Consider the following 25,646-nt stretch of genomic DNA (forward strand, 5'->3'; position numbering starts at 1 on the left):
GCGGAAGGTTGGGCGGTGACCGTCCAGGTGGGGGCGGGCAGGTGGAGGCGGCGGCCTGGCATTGGCCCACTCGGCGGTTTGACGGTCTGGTTGGACGGCTGGCAGACAACTTTCGGCCAACGTGGCGCCACTTGTGCACCTGCGGCCCCAAACTGACGAGGGACCATGATTTGCGCAACCCAAAGGAGGACCCCCGGGACCGGGGCACCTTCAAATGCCTTGGGAGGACCCTTTATCAACCGGACGGGCAGTAGTCACACATCAGCAGGGGTGGGGCAAGTGACAGGTGGGAGTACAGACCGGAGGGGGGTGGGGTACACCCTCAGCTGAGGTAGGACAGGAAGAAGAACGGGTAAGTTGTTGCAGCACAAACCGGGCACCCCCAGGAAACCGGCGGTGGCACCAGGAAGAAGGGGGCGTGATTGAGTGTCCGGGTGAGGGCCCAAAGGCTCCCACGCGATGGATCATGCGTTTCTCCCGATGCTGGAACGCGCGCCTCCCCCCACATGGAAACGCCAAGCCGTCACATCGGCCGGCCTCAGCCCATGGCCAACGCCCGCCCCCTGGGAGGGCCGGGGAGGAGGGGAGGCCGGGCAGGACAGGGTCAGGGGGGGGGACTTCTTCAGGGGGGACGGGGGGAGGGGAAGAGGGAGGGCAGCGGTGCAGGGGCCAGGGTCAGGCTCTTTTGCAGGGCAGGACAGAGGAAGTGCCCAGCACAGAGCCAGCCATGCTCAAGCTGGCCAAGCCCAGGAAAGCCTGCAACAGACCTCCACCTGGCCTGAAGCCTGGGAGTCTGCTCAGTCTCTGGGCCCAGGGAGGAGAGGGAGAGAGAAGGAGAGCTGAGGAGGGGCCTGGAGGAGAGACCGGACCCCGGGGCCCGGAGGCGCCAGAGCAGGGGGAGGCCCGGGGCGGGGGGAGCCCGCCGGCGAGACAGGGGACCGGACAGGGCAGGCGGCTGGGACAGCGCCTAGCAGCTGCAGGTGAGAGGCAGGGGGGGGAATGAGTAGTGGGTGAGTGGGGGCGGGGCAGAGAAAGCTGGACAGCCGCTCGGATCCCGGCGGGCGGTGGGGCCCGGGCCCGGAGAGGCCCCGGCCTGGGAGGAACACCGGACCCCCCCTGGGAGTCCCCCAGCCCCGCACCCCCCTCCCCGCCCCCACCCCCCCACCCTAGGACGTTTAGCCGCCCGGCGCAGCGCTACCCCGCCCCGGGGGGGGGCTTATGGGACCCCGCGCGCCCCACGCGCCGCCCCGCCCGAACGGGCCGCGCGGCGCCCGCCCGCCCGCCGCCCGCCCGGACGACTCGGCCCCCGCACGCCGGCCCCCCCCTCCCCACGGGACCGCCCCCCCCGCGCGGCGCCGCTCCCGCGACCACGGCAGCTGGCGCGCCGGCGGGGCGCCGGCCGCCCGCCCCGGCGCCCGAATGAACGCGGGCGCGCCCGCGCCGCGCGCTGCGGCGCCGCCCGGCGCCGCGCCGAGCGCGCCGCCGCGCCCGCGCGGCGCCGGCTCGGCGCGCGCCGCCGCCCCGCGCAGAGCCCGCCGGACTCCGGCGACCCCCCCCCACCCACCCGCTTTATGGTTTATGAACCCGGCGCTCCGCCCCGCCCGCGCGCCGCGGGCGTGGGGACCGGCCGGCGCTAGCCACGCCGCGCCCACCAGGGCAGACAGAGAGAAGCTGGTGGTGGTGGCAGCGGGCCCCCCCCCGCCCTGCCACAAGGGGACGCTGGGGCACCAGGCCCATCACAATAATAATGAACTATAGGTTACCAACACATTAACCTTTGCACGTTTGTACATGCTACTCTTCCTTACTCTGTGCAGTAAATAGCAAATGCGTTGTTATTAACAAGAAAAAAGGAGATTACTCAGCAATATACTGTCACTTCAGAGAACAATCAACTTTTCTTCTCCTTTGCCGTAAATCCAGCTCCATTCTTGCTGTCCTGTTCTTTGCTTTTCTTTGGCTTGAAATGCTCCTTAGATTTGATGTTCCTGCGGCTGTACCTCTTTGTATCAAGTTTATCCAAAAGCACAGTTTCTTCATGTAGTGGGCTCTCTCTATTAGGCACCTTTGAACTGTATTCCATCAACAGAAGTTCAAACAGTCATTCTGTTCAGATACTTTAGGTTATTCGTGGGTGGGCTTCTTGTTTACTGTTTTCATTATCTGTTTTCATATAACGGCGTTTTGATCAATTTCTTTTTTTCACCAATTATATTTCCTTTCAGTTATTTTCCTTGAGACTCTCTAGTGTGTAAGTAGATTTCATTTTCCTTTACTTCTCTTCTCTATTAGCAGGGCCGCCCAGAGGATTCAGGGGGCCTGGGGCAAAGCAATTTCAGGGGCCCCTTCCATAAAAAAAATTGCAATACTATACAATACTATATTCTCGTAGGGGCCCCTGCGGGGCCCGTCACAAATTGCCCCACTTACTGCCCCACCACAAGCGGCCCTGGGAAAAATAAACCTTCTGCATCTCGGCACAAACCCAGTTTTGAGAAAATTTCTTTACAAGGTATCACTGGTTCTCAGCATCAGCTAGTGCTAAAAGGCACTAAAGCTCATTAAAAGGGTTGGACAAATATTTTCCTTCAAAAAACTTTTTCTGGATCGAAAACTAGGGGTTTTTAAAAAGCAGAAAAAAAATCACAGACAATGTCTGCTTTCTTTCAAAATTTGTTGTGTTTTTTTTAATTGAAAAGCTGAAATTACTCTGCCAAAACCTGAATATGGTTTGGGGTTTCAGAAGTATGTGGCCAAATATTTGCTGCTTGCTGTGTTTGATTGTTACAAGAAACAATAAAAAAATTCTGCTTAAAAAAATCCAAAACTTTTGAACCATCTCAGCTTGTGACCAAACGCCTGAGCCCATCCAGTCAGAGATTTTTCCAGGTTTCTGATACTCTGCTGGCTTCCTTGACTCATAGCTGTCTCCATAACTTTGGGTTCATTTAGCTTAGAACATAAGAACAGCCATACTGGGTCAAACCAAAGGTCCATCCAGCCCAATAACCTGTCTACTGACAATGGCCAATGCCAAGTGCCCCAGAGGGAGTAAACCTAACAGGTAATGATCAAATGATCTCTGTCCTGCCATCCATCTCCACCCTCTGACAAATAGGCTAGGAACACCATTCCTTACCCATCCTGGCTAACAGCCATTAATGGACTTAACCTCCATGCATTTATCTGTTTCCTAGAGACTGGCTCCATGGGGTCCCTCACAAACTGGAGACGGTTACTGTGGGTTTGTCTTTAGTATAGCTTATGTACATACTCCACGAACTGAGCATTTGAGCTTGTTCCAGAATCTGGGATGAGCCTATGTTGTCAAAACTGAAATGCTCAAAATAGCACATGCATGTGAATGGACACAGGGTGCTAAAATTAAATTAACCCAGCGGTTCTCAAACTGGGGGTCGGGACCCCTCAGGAGGTTACGAGGTTATTACTGGGGGTCGCGAGCTGTCAGCCTCCACCTCAAACCCCGCTTTGCCTCCAGCATTTATAATAGTGTTAAATATATAAAAAAAGTGTTTTTAATTTATAAGGGGGGGGTCGCATTCAGATGTTTGCTATGTGAAAGGGGTCACCAGTATAAAAGTTTGTGAACCACTGAATTAACCCCTTTGAAGCCTCAGGGAATGCAGGGGAGGGGGGTCTCCCTTGGTAAGGCTGGGAAGGATATTGCTCTTCTCATGTGATCCCTCCCCCAGTGGTTAATTTTAAATGAAGCTACCCTCCCCTGACATGAATCTCCCTATGGCACTAAAATTAAATATAGATTATAATTTGGCATTTGAGAAGTGAAAGGGATGGTAGCCCTAATGGAAAAGCTAACAGCTTGGCTCTTCTGCAAGCCTCAAACTGCTGAATGAGCTTTAGGGTAGGGAAGGCTGTGCCTCCCAAACAGCCTAACCCTGCCCCCATCTGACCCCCACCCACTTCCTGCTCCCCAATTGCCCCCCTCAGAATCCCCGACCCATCCTGCTCCCTGTCCCCTCACCGTCCCACAGAGACCCCACCCCCAACCACCACCCTGAGACCCCACCCCTGCTCCCTGTCCCCTGACTGCCCCAACCCCTATTCACCTCCCCGCTGAGTCCTGACAGACCCCCGGAATGCCCACAATCCAACCCCCCCATTCCCTGTCCTCTGACCGCCCCCCCAACCTCTGCCCCCTCCCTGTGCCCTGACTGTCCCCGGGACTTCCTGCCCCTTAGCCAACCCCCCCCCCGCCCTGGCCCCTTAACCCTGGCTCCTCCCCTCACTCGGAGCCTCAGTCCATCCAGGAGCTTCCCTCGACAGCAGCGCAGCGTGGCTCCGGCGGGGCCCGAGCTCCGCCCCGCTCAGAGCAGTATGGTCAGGGGGCGGGGCTGCGAGCTCCACGCCGAGCGGAGGGAACTCAGGCCCCGCTGGAGCTTGCAGCCCCGCCCCCTGACCACACAGCTCTGAGCGGGGCGGAGCTCAGGGGCCCCGCCGGAGCCATGCTGCAGCACTGTCCAGGGACACTCCTGGATGCGCTGAGACTCCGGGTGAGGGGCGGAGGCAGGGTCGGGCCACGGAGGGTGCCTCGGCCGTTCTCGTGGGGGCCCCTGTGGAGCCCGGGGCCTGGGGCAAATTGCCCCACTTGCCCCCCGCCCCGGGCGGCCCTGTCTAATAGTGTCTGATCACATATCCAAGTCTATTTCTTAAATGTTTCACGTGAGCTGAAACCTTTCCTACTTTCCTTCTTCTCACTTCCAAGTCTCCTAATTTTACTCTCCTGTTCTTTTATCACCTCACCTCCGACCCCAGCTCCAGTTCATCCACTGGCTCAGCATCTAGATTCCTCTCCTTCTTCTCTAATAGCTTTTTCCAGCTGCCCCTTTGGGGCAGATTCCAAGCCCTGTCCCCAGATCAAGCTGCCCTCTCATTGGTTCTCTCTCTCCCCAGGACAGCATTCTGTGCTGCTACATCACAGCTGCAGCAGGTGCCAGTGCCAGGGTTACTACATAGGTTCTGTGGCTTAAACAGCGGAGACTTACCTACAACATATTTGGGGGGGAGGGGGGGAACCAGAGAGATTCAGGTATTTTCAGGCCAGAAGGGACCACTGCATCATCTTATCTGACATCCTGTACACCAAGGCCAAAGAACCTGTATTGAGCCCAGTAATGGGACATATTTAGGAAATTAATAAGACTTGTAAAACAAAGGCCATGAGCTGATCAGTGTGAATGAGTTGATTTTGATAAACAAGATAGCTCCATATTTCAGAAGTGTCAAAATCACAGAAAGGAAGGTTCCTGCACAATTGATGAATATTATAGAAAATAAAATTCTACTGTGTTGTTTCTAATATGAAGGATGATCGTATAAATAAATAACACATGGCGCTACCACATTCAGCAAAATGTTAGAAGGTAAATATGCTGCTGGAAGTACTGTAATTGCCCCTTTTAATGATTCTTGAGACAGGAAGAGAATCCAAGATAAATCACTCAAAATTAAAACAAAAATATAACACTATTTTTAGTTTTCTTTATACAAATCCTGCAAAGGAGGAAAATAAAAATATTGATGAGGAGTTCTCTGTATCCTGTTTCTGACAAAAAGTATAACAATAAAACTTTTCTGTTTTGAGATGTATCCTCCACTCCAAAACTTCTAAGAGTGATGAAAAAAGGAAACTGAACACGGACTATAAGATATAACTATCTGGTGAAGATTAAAATGACTGATGTGGTTTTATTCCCTCTCTCAAACTGTGTTTATATTTGGTATATTTCAATCTGTGTTCTACCTACAAACTGCAGTCACAGATGTTTCATTCTATTCCCTGTATTTCCATCTGTGTTTGTCATAAGAACTGTGCTGTCATAGTTTTCTATTTTCTGCTTAAAATAAACACAACTTGCTCCCCTGACTTCTCACTGACCCCAAAGAATGGAAAAAAAACCTCTTTTACTCCCTTCCAGCTTCCTTGTTCTAGGCCCTGTTACTTTTATTGTTGGATGCTTCGTGCATTGTTCTGTGAAAAAGAGAATTATTAAAAAAGACTTTTCTACAAGGATTTATAAATTTGCATTTACTGTAAGAAATATCTGCCGCCATAGTTAGAAATGAGAGAGAGTGTGCATCTCTATTTAACTCCTAGTTTCATATTTTGAAATAATAAAAAAAAAGTCTGTAGTTTTCTATACTGTTTACTTCAGGATGTACCTGAAAGTGAGAAAGTATTCTATGCCAAATAGAATATCTGCGTATACCCGAATAGAACAAAACATTAATCAAGCGCTTAACTGCATTTCTGTTCAGCAAAGTGTGTGCTTAAGTCCCACTTCAGTGGAACTTAAGCACATGCTTAAGTGTTTTCCTGAATCAGAACCATGGAGCCTGACCCTGGAATCACTGTCACAGATGGCCTTTACTCATAAGTAGCCTGACTGTAGTCAAAAGTATTGCTCATGTAAGTACTTGCAGGATCAAACCCACTGATTTGTGTTTGCACCGGTCACAACTCCCGAAGAAAAGACTTGCAAGGCAGCTAACTGGAGAGTTTCCCAGATGCAAAGTCACTTTCTTGAAGTCATGACATTTTCTACAAAATCAAAAAAATTAAAAACAAAAACAAAACCAAAAAACCCCTTCCTTGCTCTTACAATAAGGAAAAAAACAAATGTCATATCATATTTATGTCTACTGAATATGTAGCATTGGTTAATATGCAATTCATGAAATTTTTAATAAGAACATATGTTGTCTAAAAGAAAAATCAATGTGTAATCGCAGTTAACGCATTTAACTCAAAAAATTAATCATGATTAATCAGTTTTAATTTCATTGTTAAACAATTAAATATCAATTGAAATGTATTAAATATTTGTGGATGTTTTTCTACATTTTCAAATATATTGATTTCCATTACAACACAGTATACAAAGTAGACAGTACTCAATTTATATTATTTTTATTACAAATATTTACACTGTAAAAATGCAAACAAAAGGAATAGTATTTTTCAATTCACCTCATACAAGTACTGTAGTGCAATGTCTTTATGGTGAAAGTGCAACTTACAAATGTAGATTTTTTTTGTTACATAACTGTACTCAAAAATAAAATGATGTAAAATTTTAGTCTACAAGTCCACTCAGTCCTACTTCTTGTTCAGCCAGTCGTTAAGACAAACAAGTCAGTTTACATTTATGGGAGATAATGCTGCCCGCTTATTTACAATGTCTCCTGAAAGTGAGAACAGGCATTCCCATGGCACTTTTGTAACCAGCACTGACTGCAAGGTATTTATGTGCCAGATATGCTAAACATCTGTATGCCCCTTCATGTTTTGGCCACCATTCCAGAGGACGTGTCCATGCTGATGATGCTCGTTAAAAAATAATGCATTAATTAAATTTGTGGCTGAACTCCTTGGGGGAGAATTGTACGTCTCCTACTCTGTTTTACTCACATTCTGCCATATATTTCATGTTATAGCAGTCTTGGATGATGACCCAGCACGTGTTGTTCCTTTTAAGAACACTTTCACTGCACATTTGACAAAACACAAAGATGGCACTGATGTGAGATTTCTAAAGATAGCTACATCACTCGACCCAAGGTTTAAGAATCTGAAGTGCCTTCCAAAATCTGAGAGGGATAAGGTGTATAGCATGCTTTCAGAAGTCTGAAAAGATTAACACACTGATGCGGAAATTACAGAACCCAAACGACCAAAAAAGAAAAGCAACCTTCTGCTGATGGCATCTGACTCAGATGATGAAAATGAACATGCATCGGTCCGCACTGCTTTGGATGGTTATCGAGCAGAACTCATTATCAGCATGGACACATGTCCTCTGCAATGGTGGTTGAAGCATGAAGGGACAGATGAATCTTTAGTGCATCTGGCAAATAAATACCTTGCGATGCTGGCTACAACCGTGCCATGCGACCGCCTATTCTCACTTTCAGGTGTCATTGTAAACAAGAAGCGAGCAGCATTTTCTCCTCAAATGTAAGCAAACTTGCCTGTCTGAGTGATTGGCTGAACAAGAAGTAGGACTGAGTGGACTTGTAGACTAAAATTTTACATCATTTTATTTTTGAGTACAGTTATGTAACAAAAAAAATCTACATTTGTAAGTTGCACTTTCACCATAAAGACATTGCACTACAGCACTTGTATGAGGTGAATTGAAAAATACTATTCTGAGCAAGTGGCTGAACAAGAAGTAGGACTGAGTGGATTTGTAGGCTCTAAAATTTTACATTGTTTTATTTTTGAATACAGTTATTTTTTGTACATAATTCTACATTGGTAAGATCAACTTTCATGATAAAGAGATTGCATTACAGTACTTGTATTTGGTGAACTGAAAAAACTATTACTTGTTTTTTACAGCGCAAATATTTGAATCAAAAATAAAGTGAGCACTGTACACTTTGCATTCTGTGTTGTAATTGAAAACAATATATTTTAAAATGTAGAAAATATCCCAAACTATTTAAATAAACGGAATTCTATTATTGTTTAATTGCGCGATTAATTGCTATTAATTTTTTTAATCGTCTGACAGTCCTAATTTGCACTGAATGTAAATGCCTACTTTGGACATTTGTGGCCTGGCACAATGAATTTATAAAACTGACTATTTATCACATATCACAGCCCTCTCAAGGGCTGTTTTAAGCCCTTTATGACAGGAGCGGGTGACCATCCTGCTACACTGCCCGTATCAAGATAATGAAAGCTTTAATGATATTTTATGTACCCATAAAGTAACTAAAACTCCCACCCCTTGGTTTATTGAGAGAGTAGAATTTGATATAACTGCATTACAGCCTTTTGGGATTTTTGACTAAAAAAAAGCACAAAAGAATTCTGAGACAAGGGGCACAAAGGACAAAAAAGGTGGGTAGGTCTGAGATCACAAAAAGAGAAGGCAAATTATTTAGGTTTACAGGTGAAGAAATAAGGAGGGGCATTAGTCCATACAAATAACATTTTTAAAAAAGGAGTCGGTAATAAAATCTTTAGTTCTAACTTCCTCCGCTGCACTTAATTTTAATCTTGACCTTAAAAAGTCCACCCTCTGGTAGAAAAAGCAATTCATCCAACAAATTAGCTTAGTCCTTGCATGCTTCCAATCATAACCAAATCATGCCAAAATCTAACAATGACAACATAAATGTTGTATTTGTCACCTGAGCTAGATTTAAGGATACCATATTCATTTCACTAAAGACAGCATCTCATTCTCCCTATGAAAAAAAACAAATACCTTTCATTTACTGTATCAGTCAGTTGCTGTAACTGGATTTAAAGTATCATTTCACATAAGTTAATTTAAATAATTTCAAAGAATACTTTCTAACTCATGTTCTATTATTTTAATCAGTTACAAGCCAGTACCGAGGGCTGGTCAAAGCAGCTGTGTCGATTTAGCTCAGTGGTTCTCAAACTTTTGTACTGGTGACCCATTTCATATAGCAAGCCTCTGAATGAGACCCCCATCATAAATTAAAACACACTTTTTTGTATGTTTAACACCATTATAAATGCTGGAAGCAAAGCAGGGTTTGGGGTGGAAGCTGACAGCTCGCGACCCCCCCATATAATAACCTCGCAACCCCCTGAGGGGTCCCGACCCCCAGTTTAGAACCCCTGATTTAGCTGGTCTGGTGAAGACGTGATAAGTCAATGGGAGAGCGCTCTCCTGTTGACTTCAGTACTCCACTTCCCCAAGAGGCGGAAGGTGAATTCGTGGGAGAGCATCTCCTGCAGTGTAGACACTGTTAGGTCGATGTAAGCTACGTCGCTCAGGGGGGGTAATTTTTTCACCCCTCTGAGTGATGTATCTTACATTGGCTTAAGCTGGAATGAGAGATGAACTATGTTGTGAAAGAAACCTAGAAAGACGGGGAGGATGGGGTGGGGGGAAGCAGAAGTAAGGATAAAAACAAACACAAATTAAGGCACCCTGTCTGGTGCAGATTGGTGGTGTATTTTTCTCGTGTGGATGTTCAGAAAGTGACTTGGGTAGTCACTAGGATTTAGATGGAGAGAAGATGATAGGCTTATGCCTCATTCATACAAAGTTCAAAGATACATCACTGAGGTCTGATTTCTTGTTTGCTTCTTATAGAACAGCCCTTTCAGGTTGAACAAGCTCAAGGAAATTTTTGCAGGGACTATTCACGTAGGTTAAAGCACTTAATGCACTCTTCCATAAACCAAAATTTTTTCCAGCATGACAGATAGCAATGATGCTCCAGCAGAATTGATCCCTCACTGATTCTGATTGTGTTAGCATCCTCCAACCTACAACAAAAGCCAAGCTACCTTTTGAGTTGTTTTTCACACTCGAAATGTTAACAGATTTCTGTATTACCAATCAGGGTGCTGGAAGCACCCCCTGGCTTTAAGTGGTTTCCATCATATAGAGGGTTTACAATTTTGTTCAATGGCTTTCAGCATCATCATAAAAATTGTTCCAATGCCAATATTAGCAATACAATTTAATAATCGCACCAACAGTAATAAGAATCACCTCAATAACACTTTCACCTCCCGCCAGCTCAAGAAATGAAAAACTGAATAGGATTTGCATTTTGATCCCCGAAATAAGAATGCAAATGCATTCAGATTAACACAGTGGGCTGATTTAAAAAAAAAAAAAAAACGAAAACTTGTGCCTTGTCCACTGATAAGGTCAGACTCCCAAACTGAAATAAGTTTATCCTCCAACACTAACAGGAAACACAGAAACAGAATAGGTGGACCTTAAGCAAAAACAAACAAAAAGCCTTTTTAAAAAACAGATGGCTTTAAAACTGACATTTTCTTACTTATAACACCACCACTACCAATTATCATAATTAGATTTTTAAAGTTATTTCCATTTATTTGTTATGTATGCTATGTAATTTCTCTCACAGACTAGAAAAATCTACAAAGAGTCCTGTGGCACCTTATAGACTAACAGAAGTATTGGCGCATAAGCTTTCGTGGGTGAATACCCACTTCGTCAGATGCATGTGGTGGAAATTTCCAGAGGCAGGTATAAATATGGAGGAAAGAATCAATCTAGAGATAACGAGGTTAGTTCAGTCAGGGAGGATGAGGCCCTCTTCTAGCAGTTAAGGTGTGAACACCAAGGGAGGAGAAACTGCTTTTGTAGTTGGCTAGCCATTCACAGTCTTTGTTTAATCCTGAGCTGATGGTGTCAGATTTACAAATGAACTGAAGTTCAGCAGTTTCTCTTTGAAGTCTAGTCCTGAAGTTTTTTTGCTGCAGGATGGCTACCTTTAAATCTGCTATTGTGTGTTCAGGGAGGTTGAAGTGTTCTCCTACAGGTTTTTGTATATTGCCATTCCTAATATCTGACTTGTGTCCATTTATCCTTTTACGTAGGGATTGTCCAGTTTGGCCGATGTACATAAAGGGGCATTGCTGGCACATGATGGCATATATTACGTTGGTGGACGTGCAAGTGAATGAACCAGTGCTGTTGTGGCTGATCTGGTTAGGTCCTGTGATGGTGTCGCTGGTGTAAATATGTGGGCAGAGTTGGCATCGAGGTTTGTTGCATGGATTGGCTCCTGAGTTAGAGTTACTATGATGCAGTGTGTGGTTGCTGGTGAGAATATGCTTAAGGTTGGTGGGCTGTCTATGAGTGAGGACTGGCCTGCCTCCCAAGGCCTGTGAAAGCGATCTTTGTCCAGGATGGGTTGTAGATCACTGATGATGCATTGGAGAAGTTTTAGCTGAAGACTGTAGGTGATGGCCAGTGGGAGTTCTTTTGGTTTCTTTCTTGGGCTTGTCTTGCAGCAGGAGACTTCTATGTACATGTCTGGCTCTGTTGATTTGTTTCCTTATTTCCTCATGCGGGTATCGTAGTTTTGAGAATGCTTGATGAAGATAACCTAAGTTGTGCAGAACGCAATGCCATCCACAGGCTCAGAAACAACCCTGACATTATAATCAAAGAGGCTGATAAAGGAGGTGTGGTTGACATCATGAACAGGTCTGACTACCAAAAGGAGTCTGCCAGACAACTGAGTGTGTGGGGAAAGGTGATGGGCTGGTGGCTGTAGGGGGCAGTTTTACGCACAGCCTCTGGCATGTATAACAGAATGTTGCTGAGGCAGAGAACAGATCAAGCTAAAGAAGTGGTGCTGATACAAGTTAGGCTGCAAAGTTCAGATGTGGATCAAAACTTCTAAGTTTAGCGTGTTCACATCCAGGACTATAATTAAATTTTGAATTCTACAGACACTGACGGATCACTTCACCTTTCTTTGGCTCAGATTTCCCATGTGTGAACTGACAATAATAACTCTCCAATACCAAATTCTACAGGCCACTTTCCTCAGATCCCACTGAGGAATATACAAATAAACTGCACCATCTACTCAGGACACTCCCTACACTAACACAGGAGCAAATCAACATACCCTTAGAGCCCCAACTCAACCTCCCTGGACACACAATAGCAGATTTAAAGGTAGCCATCCTGCAGCAAAAAAAACTTCAGGATCAGACTCCAAAGAGAGACTGCTGAACTTCAGTTCATTTGCAAATCTGACACCATCAGCTCAGGATTAAACAAAGACTGTGAATGGCTAGCCAACTACAAAAGCAGTTTCTCCTCCCTTGGTGTTCACATCTCAACTGCTAGAAGAGGGCCTCATCCTCCCTGATTGAACTAACCTCATTATCTCTAGACTGATTCTTGCCTGCATATTTATACCTGCCTCTGGAAATTTCCACCACATGCGTCTGACAAAGTGGGTATTCACCCATGAAAGCTTATGCGCCAATACTTCTGTTAGTCTATAAGGCGCCACAGGACTCTCTGTCGCTTTTTACAGATCCAGACTAACATGGATACCCCTCTGATACCAGAAAAATCTAGTAGTCACTTCTGTACTGAGTCAACTTTGTAGTAAAATTCACATTCAGTGTCTCATGCACTAGCATGAAGGGAATACTTGTTTAAAAGCAGTTTTCAACAGAATTCAGAATGTTTATATTGATCGTAGATTTCATATATTTCAAATAACCAAAACATGATACAAAATTTAACAGAGTCCCATTAAGTCAGTCTCTCTAGCCAACTCTTATTAAATAAGGCTATTCCCAGTCCTACAACATTCAAATTCACTATAAATTGTGCTAATATTTTGATTTATTCTCCCTTTAATATACATACAGCTACTCCTGATGTTGAGTGAAGAACAGATCACTTATTATAATATGAGTAAAGTACATTAATTGTAATACAAATATAATTGCACAGGTTGCTTTTTTTTTTTTAAACAGAATGGAAGTATGCTTTTATTTCTGCAGCAGGAATGGGAATAGTACATCCTTTTTTCCATAGAGAAGCACACTGCCCTATGTGAAGTTTCTGCAGAGCATTAAATGATGGTGTACAAATGTATTTGGCAAGTCCTTCAAATGCAATCCCTAAGTAGCTATGTGTACCAGGAAATAGCTGTAAAATATTCCCAACCCATGTCCAACAACTTCTAGATTACAAGAGAAAACAACATTAAATTACCAATGGTGATAATTCTTCAAACACTGGGGCAAAATTAAGAGTTGTCCTCAGAAAGAACATGAAAAAAATCAACAAAACCGAGGAGTTCATCTAAGTGTACACTAACTCACCACATTTGATACTTGGTCACTTTACCAAGAGAATGGAGTAGAAATTATTTTGATTTATTTCCAATACTTTATTTTACACAGATTAAACACAATGAAAAAAATCCTACCCAGGCATAACTTCTTAATAGACAAAGTACCAAAGCACTAGAATTATCCACTAGCTAAAGAAACGATAGAAGAGGAAAAGGGCGAATGTAAATAATTTCATGCCTTCTGCTACAGTGAAAGAGGAGAAAGCACTGAAGAGTTGCTTGCAGTCAGTGCTGCCCAGGGGGACGGAAAGGGCACCCAATTCGGGGCCCTCCGAGACCCACAGGCGCGGGTAGGAAGGGAAGTGCCGAAGTTTTTTCCTTCTCTGGTTTCTAGTCTCTCCTGCTGCTGCCCCATTACGAGGCGGGGTTACTATGATCAGCGCAGGCCAGAAGGAAACAAACAAGCCCCTGCTGTTAGGGTCCGGACTCCCCGCCCCAGGGGGCACAGGCCAGACCCAGGGGGGCGGTAGGCAGGCGCGCTCGCTGCTGATCACAGGAGCTTTCATTCGCGTGCTGTGAACGCAGACACCCCTACCCCACCTCAGCTGCGGTGGGGGGGTCGCGGCGAGGGGATTCAACCCTCCCTCCGCTCAGACTCCGGGCCGCTGCATAGGCCCGCACCAACCTGAGCCATAATGGAGCCGCCTCTGGTGTCCGGAGATCGCCCGCCCCCTCCTCGCCCCGCTCTGCTCTCTCCAGCGGAGTCCAGGCCTCGGCAGCACCGGGATGGCGTAGCGCGTGCATCCGACGCCAGAGCCTGCTGCCGCCGGAGCGGCCCGTGTCGCCGGCGCCCCGTTCCTCTGGGAGGGCGGGGGCTTGCTGGCCGGGCACACGCCGCTTCTGCTCCTAGGAGCCGCGCGGCGGCCGGAGCCCGGGAGGGCTGCGGGGGGAGCAGAGGCCGGCGGCGGTGACTGCCCCGCTATCGCCGCCACATCCTCGGTTCCGCGTGCCTGGGTCTCGCCGCGGCCGCGTCAGGCTCGGCGGCGCCGCCAGACCCTCGCGCCGCTCCCGGTTCCTGTTCTCTGCTCCGAGCCGGGTGCCTGCCGCTCGGGCTCGTGCTCCCCCTGCTGCTCCTCCGAGCCGGGCTCCTGCTGCTGCTTGCGAGGGAGGGTCGGGCTGAAGCCTGCTCTGTGCTAGCGGCGCTGCGGGCTGGTGCAGCTGTCCCGGCCCGAGAACAGGGGAATGACCGCGGCAGCAGGGGTCGGCTGCCACCCAGACGCCTCTGCCAGCCCCATGGCGGCTGGGCTGGCCTCCCGCTGCCACTACTTACTGCCCGGGGGAAAGGGGGATGAGCCGATAATAAGGGGACATTACTCACACCGAATTCTGGCTCTGAGGCATCGCAGGGACTCTCCCCGGCGCTGGGTCGCAGCTCCTGGGTCGGGGGGGGACAGAGCAGGCTCCTCGCCAAGGCTTGGGACTGTCTGACAGCAGCGGGCGGGGTAGTATATAAATCAGGCCCCCTACTGGCTGCTCATGGCCGCCCCTGTCACTCACAAATGATGCCCTCCAAACATGCCACTCCGCTCCTTGGCGGGAGACACCAGACTCGCACAAGGAATAGCCCGTTTCAAATAATCAACATAAGATCCGGCTTAGAGGCTGCACACACACCAAAGTCCAGGAGAAAGGCCCCTCAAAAGAGAGAAATTCTGAAGGGGGGTGATGGTGAAGGTGAGCCAGAATCCTGCAAGGTAGTGGCTTCATAGAAGCAGAATTAAGGATGGACGCTCTAAGGACGCTCACCAGGCAGCATTCTCACTTCTGGAAAGAATTGAGGAAGGTATTGAGAGAAAATGAGAGCACATCTGCAAAAAGAGGCAATATCAAGAACAACAATGCTACTAGGAAAGCAAGGGGGCTAAGATGCCTCTCAAACTCACAAACAGGCTCCATTCAGACAGGTAACCCACCCCGCCGCCCCAAGGTTGCCTAGTGAAAATAAGAGATATTCCCTGCCATAGCCCAGAAAACAAAATTACTCTAACCAACTGCTCCTCCTACCTCCATTCCCCAATTTCTTTAGTGATGGGCAGGGGCGGCTCTAGGATTTCCACTGCCCCAAGCACGGCGGCACACCGCGGGGGGCGCTCTGGCGGTCGCCGGTCCCGCGGCTGTGGTGGACCTCCCGCAGACGTGCCTGCCACGGGAGCCGCCTGCCGCCCTCCCGCGCTGGGGTCTGGAGCCAGCCCTGATGATGGGACAACCTGGCCTCCCCTGCCTTGGAAACAAGTTCTATAGATGCAAACTTGGATTTCTGTCTGAAGTCCAAATCCAACATGTAGATTTGTAGATGTTTGTGTTGGAAATGTTTATAAGACCAGCAAGGGTGGCAGGCCTGCCTTTAGTTTTATAAACCTTGTAGCCTTCCAGCTTCATGCCAACCAAGTCATCGCAATGTTAAATATGATCAGATGTCCATTTAGATATGATTGTTTTGATAATATCATTTTCCAGTGAACTGTTGTCAAAAGAAATAAAAAGATGAGTTTGGAGCTGTAGTCCAAGTAGAAACCCAAGAATGTCTTAGCATCAGTCAGATGGAGGAAAGCCTCACTGGGATTGGCATGGAAAGAATGATGCAGGATTATAGACTGATATTGGTGGCACTCCAAAACCACATTTTGAAAGGAATCTCCAGTGAGTCCATAGCACCAGTTTATCCTTGTAAAATCTGATCAGAGAAAGATCAGACACTACGTCCAGATGTTTATTCACTCTGCAAGTTGAAGTCACAGTCACCTGCAAGATGAACTTCCTTATAAGAAATTTAAGTTCACAGGAAGTAAGTGACTCAAGAGAAACTTACATCTGCTTTATCAGGATCTCATGACTATACCAAGGGCTTGTTATAACTGAGCTTTCCAAAGTGTGAACACTGACATTCAAACCTGACAACATGAGGTTAAAATGATACTGATTTACCTTTCACTATTTCATGACAGGTTACATTCAGACATAGGAGAAAGGTACTGAAACAGTTTTCGTGGAGGGTGTTTAAAAGGGTGTACTTGATATTGATTACACCACACAACAAGTCTTTTCCACCTGGAGATGTAGGTCTTTCTGATAGATGATATCTGAGAATAAGATACCAGAAGCACACAAGCAACCTGCCCAGAGAAATCATCCCTATGGATGCTAGGAACCAAAGCATTGCGAGAGGGCTCCTGTGTTGCAATGTAGAAAGGTGTCCTGATTCTGAGCAATTATCCAAGGCCAAATTGACACTATGGTAGGATTAGATTTGAATATTGCAACAGAATTAAGAAATATACCTATCTGGGCCATTATGATATCTTTGTCTCTCCTGAGCTTTTCTAGAACTTTTGTTGCCAGACGAACTAGCAGATAAGTGTACAGGAAACTCCTTCACCAGTGGATGGAGAAATAATTTCTTCTAACGCAATCTTTTTTCAAGCCATAAGCAAACGACTGATAGCTTCTTCCGATGAGTGGCAGAGATCCATCTCTCACCACAGAGATCTAATTTGCCATCCCCTGGTCCAGAGACTACTTGTCAGGATCTGTCATAGATCGACTCAATCTGTGATCATGTTCTTCATTTCTAGGTAAGTGGCAATGAGTTTAGGAAAGAGCCCGCTGCTTGCTGTGCTTCCCAGGAAGGAAGGTGTGCGATCCAGTGCGTCATTGATTGCTTATTTGAAGTATGGTGGCCTGACAGTCCTTTTTAACCAAGAGCATCTTTTGGGATACCAGCTTTTTGAAGGTCTTTATTGTGTACAGAAAACTGCCCTCACCTCCAGGGCATTTCTGTGGAACTGCTATACTTAGAGAGATTAAGTTTCCTGGCTGTAAAGTCCCACTGAATGTACTCATCTAAGCTTGGATGCATTCATAGACATGACAGTTGAGACAAGAGGTATTTGGAACTTCATTCCTAGTTACATATTTATCCCATCAACCACCAGGCCAGAGAGGCCTAGAAAACATCCATTACTTAGCTGTAATGCGAGACTCCCTTTGCTGCCTGCTTCTGCTGGGATCTCAGGTTACATTGAGATGTGCCATGGGAACTATGACTATAGGAGCAGACATTAAACCCAACAATCATAATACTATCTGAGCTGATAGAACCCAAGTTGGCTCTTGCTTGTTCTTTTTGTCAGACTGGTAATATCTAATGTACTGAGAAGGAAGTCTTTGAGTTGAGTCATATCTAGCAGAACTTCTGTGTATTTCAGTTTAGGGTTTAAACTGGGATGGGTCAGCAATCTGCTGTGGTTTTTTTGTTTTTGTGGCAGCTATCTTGTTCTTTGTAATCTCGTATTTCATTTAAAAATTAGTCTATAGGCTTTATAGCTCTTAGAAAACACAAAAATAATCTGACCTGTAAAACCAGAAGGAAGGAACAGAGCCCTTGGACTCATCTGAACTCAAGCAAGAGGGAGTAAATTCCAGAATCCAAAAGGGTATCCAGAATTCCAGCGAGCCATCCCCACCCCTACACTAACAAGGATCTGGTCTACTCTGGTGATAGGCGTGAGGTATCTGAGACCAGGTTGCTTCTTACCCAGTTCAAATTGCTGCTGCATGCCTCTCTGCAGGCTCAGGCAGACACAATTGCTTCAGTTACATTCAGTTCACGTCTTCAAACTTTTCTTTGCAACTATGAAGGCTAGAATTTTGTTCTAAAACAAAATCTGAGATTGATGTTAAAGCTAGGCCATTTGTACCTAATGCTAGTTTAAGCTTCAGACATTTCTCTTGGGAAAGAAAACCAGTGAGGGTTGAAGCCATGATCTGGTTAACCTTTTATCTAATGTAATCCCTGTGCCACATTAATGCAGTTGTCTAGGGTAAATTTCTTTAAAATGTGGTCAGTGGTCCTTCTAGCCATTTACACTAAGCAGCTCTCACAGACACAATAAGTTTTGGGGAAGGATATAAATTAACTGCCATCAAGACTGGGAGAGGTGTGACAGATCTCTTACATTATAGGTCCAAAATAGGATGCAAGAGCACATTATACCTTCTGCAGAGTGGTTCCTGGCCAGATTGTAGTCCTTGTAGATTTCTGAACAGGTGTTAACTCAGAATCAGTTGTTTGGACATCTCCATAACAAAGGGGGAATGCTAGTAACTATCTTTTTCTTGTGTTGCTCCAGGCAGTACTTGCAATCAGAAATTTCTTTCAACTTATCTAAGACCAACAGCAATTCTCATCAGCTGATCTTCTCCATACTCCTCCTCAAGGGAGGAGGGATAGCTCAGTGGTTTGAGCATTGGCTGCTAAACCCAGAGTTGTGAGTTTAATCCTTGAGGGGGCCGCTTAGCGATCTGGGGCAAAAATCAGTACTTGGTCCTGCTAGTGAAGGCAGGGGGCTGATTTGATGACCTTTCAGGGTCCCTTCCAGTTCCATGAGATAGGTATATCTCCATATATTATTATTATTTTATCAAGAGGCTGGAATTGTCTAGGCAAAAAAGAGACCTGGAACATCAGAAGTGTGAGTTAAGGGAGATAAAGAATGTCTAATCAGCTGTCAAAAGCAGCAGAGAGGTCAAGGAGGATGAGGATGAAATACAAGCCCTAATATGTAATCAGAAGTCAGAGACCTTGGAGTAAACATTTTCAGTTAAGAGAACTGACATTATTATTTTGATCACAAGTGTGCAGTATTTCAAAAGACAAAAAATACACAAGTCAAATGAGTCAGGTACAAGAGAAGAAATTTGTTAAAAATTGTATCAAATACTATATTAAAAGGCCACAGAATCAATACCACAGACAGAGAAATGTAAAACAAACAAAAACCCCACACACCACACACACTCTGGCCCTGTATTAGCTACCATTTATAAAAAAAAATGTAATTTATAGTTTGTTGACATAATATAAAAATAAAACCTAGAGAGATTATAGAAAACAAAACGTTGCAAAGTATTATGCTATTCAGGAAGCAAAGATGTATCAGATTTCAACATCTGAATCCAGTTATTACTAATCATCTCATTTATATCTAGCAACTTTTGTCCCTAATAGGGAAACACTAAAATCAGGAATTTTGACAACAGAAGGATACTCAAGAGCAAGCTTTCTTGGGCAGCAACAGGAGCAGAACTAGATCATTTACAGGGTGATAGATATACTCAACCTCTCCCATGTCGCCACTTCATATATCACTCTCTGGTCGTAATGCTCCCAACTGACTCCCTGCTTCTTTCTCTGACTCCAGGCTTCAACTGCCATGGAACCTTCTCCCCAAGATTCTGTGACATCAGTGACAAACAGTCTACTCTTCTTCAGTGCTTTGGCCACTCTACTTTTAAGTTATTCAGGTGGTGGAGACTACTATCCTATCTGTTGGGAGACTATTTCATAGCTTTACAGATCTCACTGCTAGAAACTATTTTCTAATATTCAGTATTTTCCTTTGTGCATTTTCACACCACTGTTCCAGGTTATACTTTCTTCTATCACCATTTCTCCTCTTATGGTGTTTATATGCTTGAAATATCTATAGATAGTTATATTCCCACCCCAAATCTCTGGTCATTATTTAGGCACACTATACATACTTATGACTATTAATCTTTCCTCATAAGCAAATATCTCCAGTATCTCAATTTTTTGCTCTTCTCTGAATTCCTCTGAATTCAGAGTTTTCAACATCTTTGTGGTATTGGTGTAGAACAGAATATAGTATTCCAGGTGCAATCTCACCAGTATATGGAAAGGACTATTGCCACCTTATCTGTGTTCTGATGCCACCAATATGCAGGTCAAAAGGGCAATGCCTTTTCTGGGCCATATCAGATTGGAAGCTTACATATGATTTTCTATCCATTATCACCACTACATTAGGGATCTTTCAATATTTCTGCTTTCCATTGAATATTTTTGTTTGGAATTATTTTTATGTAGATGTATTAGCTTGCATTTATCCAGGCTGAATCTCATTTTGTTATTTTCTGCTCATCTATCTAATCTCTTTAGGTCCTTTTGCATTCTTTCTCTTCCCTCACTTGTGTTCCCAGTTTAGTACCACTTATAAATTTAATTAATATACTATTTACCTCCACTTCCAGAATATTAATGAAACTGTTATTAAGACCAGACCTAAAATCAACACCTGTAATATTCAACTAGATGCTTCCCTACAGGTCTATGTTTCCATTTATCATTGTCCTTGGTGTACAGTCCTTTTCCCAGACTGCAATCCCTTTGCCGGTGTAAAATTTTGTGCAGGCCTGTGTAACAAGGCAGTCTGCCCCTTTAAGGGCTGAGGTAAGTCTGGGCCCAGACAGTCCTGATATGAGGCAGAATGCTTTTAAAAAACAGGTGTTTGGGCCTGGTAATTTGCACAGAAGATTATGAGACTAAGCTAGGAAGGGTACAGTAGACTGAGTCATGTGATTGCCTGCTGGGGCATACGAAGAAGTGGTCCCAGCTCAACCAGAGAGAACTTGGAAATAGGAGGGATCTATAGGGAGGCTAGCCTGAGTGATGGAGAGCTGAGCAAGGCAAAGTCTTTGGGGTTGTAGCGTGTTTTGGTCATGGGAGTCACTTTGTTTTGTGTTACTCGTGAATTCATGTGTTTAAACAGTAAACTGTGCTATGTGGCAAGAGCCTGAAATGGCCTTGGACATGGCACTGATTCCTTCTTGGGGAGATGAGATAGCCTACCAGCTTACAACCTGTACCAAAAGTAGACTTTTACATATTCAAAAGCCCAGATGTATTATGGAGATACAGTAGCCTCTCTACAGATAAAATTGAAACTGGAGTCACTTATAAGACTAATTTTCAGTCTTCCTTTAATTTCAAAACAATTTTTTTCCTATGTTAACATTCTAAGGTAAAATCCTAGTTTATAGGAGAACTTTCTCAGAAACTTCAAGGAAATTGAGTACTTTGAGAGTAAAGAATTTTAAAATGTTTCTTCTTTGGAAATTGTAACAGGACAATTTTCTGCAATATCCTTGAAAGACCCTACTGTATTACATTTGTGTCTTATTGTATGCTGGGATTGTATGGAACCTTTCTAGGAGGAAGATGTGACGGATGTAAGGCCTGGGAGTTCAGAAGGCTATATTGAAAATGTGCCAGACTTGTATGGACTTTTGGGACAATAAGTGTTAAATGGGTTTCCAGGGGAATCCTTAAAGAGAGGTTAATGCAAATTCCCCAATTTGAAGCTACACCCTTAGAAGAGGGTGACTGTCTTTTGATCACCTGGTTACAGGAGTCCAAGATCAAGGGCCCAAGCTGTATGAAGAAACAATTGCTCGGCCCAGCCTTGGTTCTGGATCTAAGACAGATATAAACTTGTAACCATAGGGGGAGGGCGGGGGACAGTTGTGGATTTTGAAGGGCTTAAACCTACCAGAGTGCTAAGTTGGAGTTGGGAGTGACCTCTGGTAAACTTTTCAATGTACATGTAGGTTCTTTTATTTTTTCAATTTGTTTTCGCTGTAATGCTTCTACCTTAAGACTAAATATGCTTGTTTAGAAGGAGCTGTGTGGTAACTTACCATTGCAAGCAATGCATTCATCATAGCCCTTGGAGAGAAAGCAAAGCAAAGGTGCTGGCCTTTTGGGAAGTCTGGTTTACTGGGGATATCACAGTTTAAGTCTGGGAGCTGGACAGCCTTAAAACCCTGCCCAGGAGCGGATGCCTTTAAGTGGGTGCCCACATGGGGCCAAGGAGAGGGAAAATATAGGGGAAAACTGAGATAGAAGTATCTAACATCTCTGTGACCTTTACAGTATTTACCCAGTGAAATCACATTATTATATCATACAAATAAAAATTAAATGGGTTTTAACATTGGTTCATGCAAAACAATTTTCAAGGGCAATAATAGTAATTAAATGAAGGGAAAAAAGCATGCCAGTAGACAATATTTTTTCAGTCAACATAAAATTTTCATTGTCAAAGCTGATATATCAAACATTGTGAACTCTTTAGACAGAATATAAATAGATTCAGATCCACTGACTTCATTGGATTTTGGACTGGACCTTTTGGAACTGGATTAAATTTTTAAAACTTTTGAAAAGTACCAAGTATCCTCCCCAAGTTTACATCTCTTATCCTGAGGAACTAACTTGCTGAATATGTACAAGTAAAGCTCTTAGTTTGTGTTATAAGAAGTTGAAAGTAACCCCTTTTTGAAATTTTTTTGGTAAATCTTTTCTTCAGATTTCTCTAACAAAGAAGTTCCTAAAGTTTCAGGGTAGCAAGTTAATTTGTAGCATTTTCAAAAAAACAAAAAAACATACACACCTAAGACATGGGCTATTATTTAAACTTAACATATAATTTTTATATATATTTACTTATATAGCATTTACTCATAATGGCTTCTATTTACATTTTGATATGTCGTGTCTTGTTCCAAAGGGACATTTAAAATCCAATAGGACAAACTGATGACCTTTTGGTGTCCTCTGAAAAAATCACTGTTAAGTTCTGAACTATTGTATCCCTTCAGAGTCTATGGTGTCTTGCATAATTTCAACACTGATAGATCACTGATCAATTTATTCTAACATCAGTGTAATGATATTTTAGCATAAAACAAAGAGGTCTTTGAAGGCAAAATGCCTACATTGGTCATAAATCTCCAAAATGTTGATTTATTAGGTCCACAAGGCCTGCAGTAATTTGGGAGCTATGAGGAGTAACAGAAATATAGAAGGGGGAAAAAAAAGAGGAGTCCTTGTGGTACCTTAGAGACTAACAAATTTATTTGGGCATAAGCTTTCGTGGGCTAGAACCCACTTCATCAGATGTATGAAGTAAAAAATATAGAAGCAGATATAAATACATGAAAGGATGGGGGTGCTTTACCAAGTGTTAGGTCAGTCTCACCAGATAAATCAATTAACAGCAGGATACCAAAGGAGGAAAAATAACTTTTGAAGTGGTAAGAGTGGTCCATTACAGACAGTTGACAAGGTGTGTCATAAACAGATAGTTAAGGGTTAATGCCTCTTTTAGCTGTAAAGAGTTAAGATGTTTACCTAGCCTAGCTGACACCTGACCAGAGGAACCAATGGGGGAACAAGATGTTTCAAAAGGAAGGAGGGAAGTTTTCCTTTGTTTAGAGTTTCAGTTTCAGCTGGAGTGAAAAAGATCAAGGAACCAGCCTCTTATCAGAGTAGTAAGTTTTAGAAAGGAATAAATAGGTTTATGTTTATTTTCTTTGTAACTTGTCTTGGTATCATTAAGGGAATTATCAAAATTGGGTATTTGGGTATTTTTGTGTAACTAAATTTGTGCCCAGGGGAACATCCTCTGTGTTTTGAATCTGTTGTCTGTGAGAGTAGCTGGTATGCTAATCTCTCCCAGAGGGTTTTCTTTTACCTTTCTTTTCTTTAATTAAAAGCCTTTTTCTTAATACCTGATTGATTTTTTCCTTGTTTTTAGATCCAAGGGGGTTGGATCTGGATCCACCAGGAGTTGGTGGGAGAAAGGAGGGGGGATGGTTAATTTCTCCTTGTTTTAAGATCCAAGGGGTTTGGATCTGTGTTCACCAGGAAATTGGTGAAGTCCCTCAAGACTACCCAAGAAAAAAAAAAGTGCTTTGGGGTGGTGGCGGTGATACCAGATCTAAGCTGGTAATTAAGCTTAGAAGTGTCCATGCAGGTCCCCACATCTGTACCCTAAAGTTCAGAGTAGGGAAGGAACCTTGACAAGGTGTGAGTAGCAGTAGGGAGAAATTAGTATTGGGAAAATTAAGTTTAGGTTTTGTAATGAGCCAACCACTCCCAGTCTTTATTCAGGCCTAATCTGATTGTATCTAGTTTGCAGTTCATAGCTGAAGTACCTTCTTGAACTGACTTGAAGAGATCCATAATATTTTAAATATTATGCAACACAACTGAAGGAGCAGCAGTGATTTTAGCTGTTTATGGAAAAGATAAACTTTTGCAATAAAAGGTTGTCTACTCAGGCTTACAGGGAGTGGAGGAAGAATTACTCAGCTGCACTCTGGCCTTGCTTAGTTGGGAAGCTAAATCTAGGGGAAAAAAGGTGAAGGGGAAGTCACAGCGGAAGACTAGTGCTGTTTATTATTATTGCATCCTGCCTACTTCCAAGTTCCTCTGGTTGCTGAAGGCTTCTCTCCATTTACCACTGGGGCTGTCAAAATACTGTGGGGTTCAGTTGCCCTGGTGACTGCTTCATACAGAGATCTGAAAAAGAAACAAATTATGTGTTTGGGGGGTTGCATTGCCTAGCCCTGAGAAGAATGCTTATTTATTTTTCTCTTTTATTGTCTGGTTTATCAACTATTTAAAAACACTCCGTAAGGTGGGACATCTAACTAATCTGATGGAAAAATTCAGGGCCTGAATCTGTGTCCACTGAAATCTATAAAGATTTTTTTCCATTAACTTCAGCAGGATTTGTGGAGTGAGCTGAACTCAGATATCTGAATTCTGTTCCTTCTTTCTGTAGAAATGGACCTTAATGATTTTTTGTACTTTTATTTTTTTAACTATAATTTCATCAACTCTGTCTCTAAGAAAGACTGTTGCTGATGGATGCTTCATCATCTCTTGATATATGCAACCAAATAGTGTAACTTTTTCTCTCATGGTTTTATTGCAAATCACATGATATTTTATGTTTTTCTTAAAGCTCCAGCTCCTGGAGACATGCAAGTATGTAAAATCTCAGCTTTTATAAAAAGAGTTTCTAGGCCTCATGGTTGTGGAGAAGAGGCTGAAAAAAATATGAACCCTAAAAGCAGAAAAACTGTAAGGCAAAATGAAATTAAACCACAATTTGTTATTTTAAAAATCTCCTGATTCTTCTTCGAGTGCTTGCTCATATCGATTCCAATTAGGTGTGCGCGTGCCGCGTGCACGCTCGTCGGAATATTTTTACCCTAGCAACACTCGGTGGGTCGGCTGGGCGCCCCCTGGAGTGGCGCCGCCATGGCGCAGGATATATACCCCTGCCGACCCAACCGCCCCTCAG

The 25,646-nt window shown here is 44.2% G+C and overlaps 1 protein-coding gene across 4 annotated transcripts in view; it reads right to left on the reverse strand.

Moving 5' to 3' along the window:
* The window catches only part of FAM135A (family with sequence similarity 135 member A), a 158,497-nt gene extending 138,597 nt beyond the window's left edge, over positions 1-19,900 (reverse strand). For 2 of the 4 annotated variants that reach the window (XR_005595899.1, XM_039529293.1), the window contains exon 1: positions 19,809-19,900. The gene's annotated coding sequence lies outside the window, so the exon portion shown is untranslated. Of the gene's footprint in view, positions 1-14,314; positions 14,525-15,009; positions 15,113-19,808 lie in introns of those variants that run through there. The other 2 variants (XM_039529296.1, XM_039529294.1) reach the window with 2 other exon arrangements.
* Positions 19,901-25,646: the final 5,746 nt, after the last annotated feature.

This window comes from Mauremys reevesii, linkage group 3 (assembly GCF_016161935.1).
Source record: "Mauremys reevesii isolate NIE-2019 linkage group 3, ASM1616193v1, whole genome shotgun sequence".
NCBI classification, from domain to species: Eukaryota; Metazoa; Chordata; order Testudines; family Geoemydidae; genus Mauremys; species Mauremys reevesii.